The 9,760-nt window shown below is 34.9% G+C and overlaps 1 protein-coding gene and 1 long non-coding RNA gene across 2 annotated transcripts in view; one reads left to right on the plus strand and one right to left on the minus strand.

Moving 5' to 3' along the window:
* Window positions 1-8,740, plus strand: part of LOC140328261 (uncharacterized) — a 43,881-nt gene extending 35,141 nt beyond the window's left edge. The window contains exon 2 of the long non-coding RNA XR_011920261.1: window positions 8,304-8,740. This is a non-coding gene — a long non-coding RNA (uncharacterized lncRNA). The remainder of the gene's footprint in view (window positions 1-8,303) is intronic.
* Window positions 1-9,760, minus strand: part of NXPH4 (neurexophilin 4) — a 112,009-nt gene that overhangs the window by 9,304 nt on the left and 92,945 nt on the right. The window lies entirely within an intron of this gene.

Below are 9,760 nucleotides of genomic sequence, written 5' to 3' on the forward strand. Positions count from 1 at the left end.
TAACGATCTATAAAAACCTAACGTGCAAAACAATTGACACCATAATAAATTGAGAAGACTATACTATGGGCGGTGTTTTCCAGAGGCAAAAACATAAGAAAAAATTGTGATAGTTCCCAAGAGGGAGATTTATATTTATATTGGCTTTCTTTGGAAAATTGCTGGTGGCATCCATATTAAATCAGTCCAGCAAATATTCTATCCCTGAAAATAAATTATTTCACAGTGCTTGTGTGATTGGGATTTTTAATGCATAATATTTAAATATAGATTAGATCCCTATAGGGAGGTTTGATATTAAAGATAAGTCATTATATAAATGTATACTTAATTACTTTTTTAAAATATAGAGGCTTTTTCTGATACAGTTGCAAGTAACTAGCTAAAACATTCTGATATCCACTAAAGATTCCGATAGTCGCTAAGCATGCTATAGTAATACTTAAAAATAAAATAAAGTAATGAATGAGTAGCCTTATTAAAGGAACCCTGCATCATGGTAAAAACACATCTGCGTTACTAAACTTATTTTTATTATTATAGTTGCCTATCCATAGTTAGTCAGGTTGAAAAAAAGGCATAAGGCTATCAGGTCCACCCACTAGGGAAATAAACATATCCCAGATAAAAAAAACCCTATAGACAAAGTTAATCCAGAGGAAGGAAAAAAATTAATTTTGAGACATTAACCCTGAAAATAATACTTGCTCTTGCACCAACCCTTCTCATCCCCAGTGCTTCCATCCTTACTTGGTTTTCTTCCTGGTTCAAGGTCTTTGGTTGTCCTGATTGGCTAGACTAAGATAAAATAACCTCCAGACATACCCAAAGAATGTCTAATAAGCAGAAAATGCTGACAGGCTGGGGAGTCATAAAATGTCTAGCTTTCAGCATTTTTTTAAAAACTCAATTTAGTTCCACATTAAGTAAAATATACACCCAGTGAAAATACAGTGCATGTTTATTTAAAAGCACAACCTGAATAACCCTATAACAGGTCTTTTTGGCCTGTTCAGAAATTGGGGTCTGGTTTTAAATCCATAGTTCAAAAACTGAAGTTCTGATGAGCCATTTACTTGTCTTGTGCTGAAAAATACTGTACACTCTGCAGGAATTTTATTCTGGAGATTAAACATATAATGACAATTTTGCAATCCGGTATAATGAAAATCTCAATGTAACAAAAAGTGCAGCACACTTGATTCATGAAGTTCTTTCGCTTCATTGCAAATCCTAGGTATGATGCTAAATTGAACCACACCTTTAAATACCAAATCAGTTGCTTTTTTCTCGGCTTGTGTCTCTGATCATTTTCTTCTCACACACTGCTAGCGCTGCGAAAACGAAATGACAAGGAAGGGAAATAGACGACAAAAGGGAAAAGGTTACAAGCTTGCCTGTCTGATCTGCCTGGGAGACAGCGAGATGTAACGATGGGACCTGAACGATGGGTCAGCCGCTCATGAATTTCATGATTCCTGCACACGGCTCATTATGAGGGATTGATCTGAAACCTCTTAAACAGTCTCTGGAGAACATTAATGGGACTTGGCCTAGACTCACATTATTAACTCGTTGCATGCCAAGACTTTACATGTTATAGTATCAAGAATTGTGTATCAAGAATAATTCAAATTAAAATGTGAATTTTTCCAGTTCTTTCTAATAAAATACACTAAAGCATATCTAAAGCCAAGTTCTGCAAATTTCCTCAATAAGACACAGATGACAATAAAAGAAAGCCAACAGGGAATTTACCCCTTGTGTAATATAAAAATGATTTTAAAAGATGAAAAATTTATGCTGACCATACAAATTAGAACGTTATTATTGAGCTAAAGGAAACCTGGAATGGATTTCTTCAAAGTCATTTGAAGAGTCTAGCAAATGTTTTGAATTCTGGACCAGATCTATTCCAGGTTTGCTGGATCACCCACCTTCACTGATGAAAGTGTTTCCTCTCCAGCCTTGGAGAGCTTTAATAAATCAGGCCTTTTGGCTGAGTTCAAAACTGGCCCTGTTGAATACCATATTACAGTTGTAGTGATATTTGAATGGTAAATGCCTAATTAAAAATGCATATTCTTTGTAGGGAGGTGAGCTGGAGTTCCACTTACTATATGCTGAAATGTGAAAATGAGAAATGGAGTTTTTAAATTGCGGGTGAAAGCTTGCAAAATGTTTTATGGTGACCAGGCAATAAATAAAAACTGGTGAAGCCACCACGGATGGATTACGAAGTTTACATGCTGTTATATAAGTAAATACAGCCAGATTTCACAAAAAGTATAGTGGCAGTGTATTGAGCCACCCAAAGGATTTCAAGAGTTAATAAGCCTAGTTTTCAGGCTATGACATTTTTGTGGGATTGCAATTAAATCCTCTGAAGGAAGTACAAACCAGTTAATATATTTTGAGGAGGAAGAATGCTTAATAAAAGAATACCCTGGTGTACTATAACCAAGGTCCAAGGTCGAGGTCATTTCCCAGTATGGAAAGGTCAACTCTGTGATCACAAGATCTGGAAATAACTAAGTGCATGAAAGCTGTAGGCAGTATGCTGCTTTTAGAAAACACTTGTGACAGGCAAATGTTCCAGATATCTGAAGGTGCGGTTTGGGTCTGAATATCTGTACTGGCCAAAGCAGGGACCTTTGACATGATCAGAGTTTCAATAACCAAGGAACAGAGTTCATAACTGGGAGGGCTTTGTGATTGTGTTATTTAAAAATCCTACTTTAGTATCATGGTAGAAAAAATAAAGCATAAAGTTTTGAAATTTTTTATTTTCAAGCTACTGATTTAACCAGGAAATGACATAAACACCCCCCCCCCCCCCAAGACTTGTATCTCTTTTCTTTTAATAAAGCTGTCTATCTTCAAAAATGTATATGCTTCTATGTTTTTTTGCGGGTTCCAATTAATGTTTGTCAGATAGCTTTAGCTTTTTGCAGTCTTTCAGTTATCATTTTCTAAGTATTCAGAAAGCGATAGCACAGCATTCAGATATCTCTAATCCTAAAATGCTTTGTGGCTCACCAAAAAAAATGGAAAAAAATATCCAATCAAATGCTTGCAAACGCTCCTATTAGTTGAAAGTGGATGTTCATTAGCTGCTGTGTGTCAAGTGTTGAGTTTGATTTACCACCCGAAGGAGAGACTCTACAAACCCTTCACCCAATATTAGGTACTCTGTAAACGTAGGTGATACAGCAATGGTTTGCTTGGGAGGATGTGAACACTTCTAAACAACATGTTGGGGAACTGCAGTCACTTTTCTTTTTAATAATTATGGGCATTTGGTGGTAGAACAAATATGTTTTCAGGAGCCAATAATGGATGACGATGGCTTCTCATGCACCAACATGTCAAGACAAACTAAGATTATCTGTGAAAGAGAAGTGGCTAGGATATTATAAGATCACAAGGGTAAGGCAGTTATTCCAACTTTTTGTGCATGACTGTTATTTTACCGGAGACCAGAACAACAAAGCTAAAGAACCAGTTTCCAAAATAGTGAGGCAGTGACAGAGAGGGAAAGTATTAAAAGTCCCAGAATTGTATGTGTAAAGAATGGGGTCATGGCTTTGCTCAAATATATCAAAAAGGGACATTGTAATGGCTCTGTACATAACTGGGGCTACATTTTGATATTACAGTTCAAAGCAATTGATGTTTTATTCACAGGCAAGAACAGTGTTTTGTGAAATTATTCAGTATCAGATTCATTATTATTTAACATATCTATATTTTATAGATTGATGCTGCTATGAGAGTTCACAAAATACATGGCTATTCCTCCTAACTATAAAGTCACTGATATCAGGAACAGTGGGACAGAATTACAAAGGGGGTTTTAAAGGAAAATATTTATATCTTGCCTAAGTAGGGAGAAGGCCTAGATAGAATGTAGGTTATTAGGATACTAGGATACACAGGAATCTGGTACATATTTTATTAAAGGTTAGGTATATTGTTTTGTACCTGTATTATAATCAGGACTAAAGCTTACTTATTATTAGCTGATTACAGCTTACTATCATCCAGGTAAATGTTCTGTAGTCTGATTCCATCGAGCAGGTCAAAGGCTTATCTACTTTTCATGTTTTACCCATACACTTCAATCCCACCTGTTGCAAAAAGCCTATTGTCTACAGAGATATATAGCTCAAGAGGAAAAGTGCAAATGAATGATTCAAAATGGTGACTTGTCTGATATACTAATAACACACAGCTACTGTTTCCTTTTACATAATAGGAGTATAATGGAAAGGGTTTGCCAAGTATTACTTTGAATGTGTTTATAATGATCAAGACTAGGAAATACAAATCTTTACATTTTATCTACGTAAATATTTTGTAGTTTTATTCCATCCAACAGGTCCAACTCTTGGCTGCTTTCATGTTTTCCCCAAAGGTTTCAATACTCCCTTTTGTAAGAAGTCTACCTGATTGACTTGGGGGATTTGGAATATTTTTTTTCTTTCCTGCAAGTCATTGATAATCGCATGTAGGCTTTCAATTTATTTATTTGTTGACTTTTGGGTGCACCCAATGGACATTTTTTTTTCCAAATAACTATGTTATACATCCTTAGGTAAACAGTTATCATTTCCCCTTATATGTATATAGTAGAGATGTCATGTTTATAATAATATTTAAACTTGAATGCAATGAAACCTTATAAAACATATATGAAAAAAATAGCTCAGTTCTCTTTTATTATCAATGATTGCTAGAATTGTCCATTATGGAATCCATTACTGTCTGCGCTGCCCACAGACACATATTGTAAATATATATGTTTTTAATACTGTAAAAGATAGGAAATAAGATACATTGAAATGGTGGTCACAGAATGGTGGTCACCCAATCCTGCAGCCTCGGGGCTTGTTCACACGGATGGTTGTGCAGCATTTGAGGAACTGGATTATTAGTGTTTCATTGCTCAAAAAATAAATAACCACAGAGCCTTCTCCTTGAATTGAATGAAAGCGGTCAAAGAGACTTTAATATGTAGGTGTTGTAGTTGTGTGCTGAGCTGCTTTGTGTCATGCCTCAACCACCAACCATGGTCCATAGATTTTTATAGGAGCTTTTTTTAAAAACACATTTTGTGGGCATTTGAAGGTGTTTTGGAAACAGTTGGAAAGACAAACGACATGTTTCCACTTTCTATCCCTCTACATTTCCTATAGAACACAACCCCTATAAAACCACTCCCATAGAAGTTTTTAGGTATTTGGTAAATGCTGAAGACAAATGCCAATAATATGATATTGGGCACCTATGGTTCACAGTACTCTGCCACCTATAACTTTCAATTTTCTCTCCAAACAATTAAAACAGCTGTAAAAATAAACAACCACTACATTCTACACTATATTTTAATCATATTGTATTTTTTTTTCTCACTGCTATAAAGCCTATATTCTAGTATTGTATAGGTATACTACTGCTTATGGTATAAGAACTATTTGTAGGAAATTTATTTCAGGAGCATTAAACATCCAAACAGATGCCAGTCTGTGCTTTTCATACCATACTGCTTGTTTTTTGCTGAAAATATAACCAGAGATTTTGATGGATAACTGCTGTTGAGTTGTTTGGCAGACTCCCCCGTCTATTTATTTTCTGTCTATTTTTTGGGTTCTTTGTGCATTGATGCTAGTGCTGCTGTATTTGCCACTTAGGAAGAGGCCCAAGTACTTCATCAATCAAAATTTCAGGCAGCCCTACTTCCATCAGAAGGCTGATGTGCATATGTTAGAGTTTGAGAAATATTTACTGAAGTGTCTTTTCATTTTCCCTCAGGTATATCAGAATTTATATCTGAAGGTTACCATATGTAGTGTTTATTAGGTCTTCCTCATTGAGTTAGATTGTCCACTGACATTGTATAGCATATGATAGAAGGTGTATCCTGTAAGATTCACCAGGCGGGAAATTCTTGTAAAGGCTTGTTGCTCTCCATTGTCAGTGCAGAGATACGCAACTTCTCGGCAACTCCGTGTCATGATTTTAGTATGGGGTATAATTCCTGACCGTAGACTAATCTTCTGTTTGTGGCGTGCTAATAAGCACACTTATTATTAAAGCTCAAAATAAAACTCAAGACAAAGTAACATTTTCAATTCAGTCAACAGGAAAGATCGGACAAGATCAATAGGTATGTTCTGTACTTGCAAAAACTCTCTTAGCTGAGAGGTGAAAATGAATGCAGTCACCAAATTTAAAGACTGGTATGTTGCATTATACTCCTTTTTGTTTTTCAGTGTAGATGTACTTTTACAAAAGGTTAAATTCAAGCTCATCTCTGATAAAAGATCTCATTTGGACCCTTACCAATCTCTTACCAATTAAGCAATGATGAATAATACCTGATGAAGCCCCAATGATACTCATTTAACCTCAATGTTCCTACTGCTTTACAGCTAATAGAAAGACTACCCGATTCTGCAGGAAAGAAGGAAAAAGTAAATTAAGTTTGGTTAGTTAAGGAAGGGGGTAGGGGGTTATGCCCAGATTAAAGCTTTTTCTCGATTGGAAAAATAGGTATATGATTAAAAACTTTTTTATTACTTTCCTAGTTATAAACCAAATATGATCCATGTTATTATGGAGCAGTTCAGACTGACTAAAATTGATCATTTTAATGCTATTTGCTCATATAATTTTCCCCTATATACTAATATTATATTTATCTGTCCCAGATAACCTTTGCTGACTTTAATTCTGTATTTTAGATAATACCGTAAATATTTAAATGATAAAATATTGTTGTTTTGGTTGTTTTTATAGCACAGTCCTCTTTATTTTGCCTTTTGTAATTTTTTTTACATGATATAAGACTGTACTATACATAATGATCAACGAAGGACATTTAAACATTTTGCAATTCAGGCATATCTGACCAACAAAGGAAATGTACAGCAATTTAAAAAATATAACACCAGTCAGGAATATATTTGTAATTCCAAAAAATAAGTAGGCTTTGCAAAACAGCTACAGGACTACCTATTTGCTACAATGAAAGGCTCTCATTAAAATATGTTTGGGTCATGGATTTCAATAAGCATGAGCAGTATATATTTCCAATCACAAATAGTGCACCATACAGTTTATGTCACTCCCTATAATAATAAAATATGTGGACAAGTTTATGTGCTATTTTTTAATATAGTTCTGCATTTAAGACATTGATATGAGTATAGGCACTATTAATGTGCACAGAAATTGTTTTATATGGAAATCCAGTTACAAGAATTTTTCTTTGTTCTGTTGTTGTCTGTTTTTTAACTTTCACAATGCCCCCTGTTCTACTGTTCCAGAGCCTTTTTTTATATTCAAAAAACTGCGATCATAGACAAGGCATTAAAATGCATGAAGAAGGCTGCACAATCTTTTATTTGAAGAGGAGGTGGGTGGACCACAGGAGAAAGCATCAGCTTGCTGGTTGAGCCTAATTGTATTGCAATGCTGAATAGCAGCAGATGAGTAATGGGAGGAAAAGTTTCTCCTGTAGAGAATTTTTTTTGTATTTAAAGTGCATTGTCCATTCTTTTAATTGCTCCCTTATCCATTCTTTACCAGCCTCTCAAACTACGTAACATTTAACAACCCTATGTATAGGAAGAATTCCTATATAGTAATCTTAGATTTTAAATAAATATATAAAGATACAGATTAAATCACCTTGAGATGTCTGTAGTCCAGTCTTCATGGTGATATTGTGTAGTATTTGCAAATGGCAGAAACAAATTTTTACATTTGCAGTAATTTTTACTTTGTCTATTCTACCCTGAGTAATTAATGGTAAATCCAGCAGCAAAACTAGATTGCAATCATCTAATAATAACAACCTCAAGACGGCCTGTAACATGCAGTTATCCTTGCTTACCAGGTAAACCTATTATTGTTCAGCTCTATCGTTTTGTGGAATACTTTTTATAGGTAGCATAATGTGGCCTCCAATGCAGCATTCAGTTCAAACAACGCTACCTTTTGGTGATTTTGTCTTAGAGAAAATATTTTGGTTTTGATGCCATTTTTAACAAAACTTTTTTAAAATATTGCAAAAACCTAAAAATATTGCTTATCTGTTCTGAGCTGAGTACAAAAACATACTAAATGTGCAATTCTGGTACAAAAAATTTATATTAAGTTATTTACAACTGGGAAAAAAGTTTCTTTAAGGCTTATTTTCCCTCAGTGCTAATGAGAAGAAAATTTAGGGGGTCTGTATATAGATTATAAAATATATTGCTTATATGAAAAACTTATAATACTATGTTGCTTTGCAGTGAACAAAGCTTGACTTGCTGTCATTGCCGCCTACACAGAAACCTATGATATAGAGACCCCTTGAAATTCTACAGATAATGTGTTTGACGAGGAACTTGTGGTAAACCACTGTGAATGGACCAGATGGATGGCAACTAATGGCTGGCATATAGAAAGAGATAAGAGTTAACATTTCTTTGGTGTCAAAAGGTGGACATGGACACTACCACCCCATTGAATGTTTTGGACTATTGTACTTATTTGGACTTCTGAGAATATGTTATTGGATCTTTTTTGCTTGATGACGGCATAGGCCTTCCCTTTGGGGAATGACGCTGTACTCCTTTAAAGATTGATGAATTTTCCTGTATCAATCGGAATTTCTATGCTTTACCCGCTAAGCATTTGATTTTCTCTGTGCAAAATAAACCTGCTTTTGAACAAGTTTGAATAATAATGGTTTTAGTGTGTACTAAGGGTTATTAAGAGTTTAAATTGAAAAAAGTTTTTTTTTGTATTTTTTCTTCAGCCTTTTGTTATTATTATTACTTGTTTTGCTTTAACTTTTTTTGCTTTAATTGAGGATAGCAGGGCACTCCCTGCTGGCAAGTGATTCGGTGAAAAATGGCAGCAGGGAATAAGTACCCCTGTGCACTTTAACTTCCATCACATTGCGCAGATCCAATGGCCAATATCCAGGGCTATACTTCCTGCTGCCCTGGGCACACCTGCATAATGATACCTCCACACCTTTTATCTGCATAAATACTTCTCAGGTGATCAAATAATAAAAGACAGATAGTTTCATTTTCATTAACTACAAAGAATCTGGTGCCTCAGACGAGAAAAGAAGGAAAAAGTTATCACAAACTGAAAATATTGAGGCTTGGTACTGCCCAGCATAATCTTGTTGCCCTAGACATTTGTCCTAAAGTGCCATTATAGTTAAGGTTGGACTCTATTTATAAAACAGGGAATCTAACATTCCCTCATACATTCCCTGGTACCAATCAGTTACTGATTTTGAAACACATGAAGCTGAATTATTCCCAAAGGGAATGTCAGATTCACTGTTTTACATTTAGAGCTCTTAGACTATATGGAAATTGTTAAAGAATATTTCATGATAATTGATACAATAACTGTTTAATGATTTATGTATCTGATGGCACACAGTTATTAATCTAAGTGGACTTAATGTTCCAATAAAACTTTCTTGTATTTTAAAACTAGAACAAGCATTTCAGGGTAAGACATGCCAGTCTTAGATCATGCTGATAGTCACTGCTAATTACCAGTACATTTCAAGATTGTGTTTTGTTGACCTAGACAACTTTTAATCACACATATCCCACTGGTTTACCTCCATAGGAGAAGTTTGCAGCAGTGATTACTGTATTTAGTGTCAGCTTACTAAGAATAGACGTACAGAATTCAGTCACATAAACAGCCATTAGTGAGCGACTATGAGCATTGC

The sequence above is a fragment of the Pyxicephalus adspersus genome, chromosome 1 (assembly GCF_032062135.1).
Source record: "Pyxicephalus adspersus chromosome 1, UCB_Pads_2.0, whole genome shotgun sequence".
In the NCBI taxonomy this organism is placed as follows: Eukaryota; Metazoa; Chordata; class Amphibia; order Anura; family Pyxicephalidae; genus Pyxicephalus; species Pyxicephalus adspersus.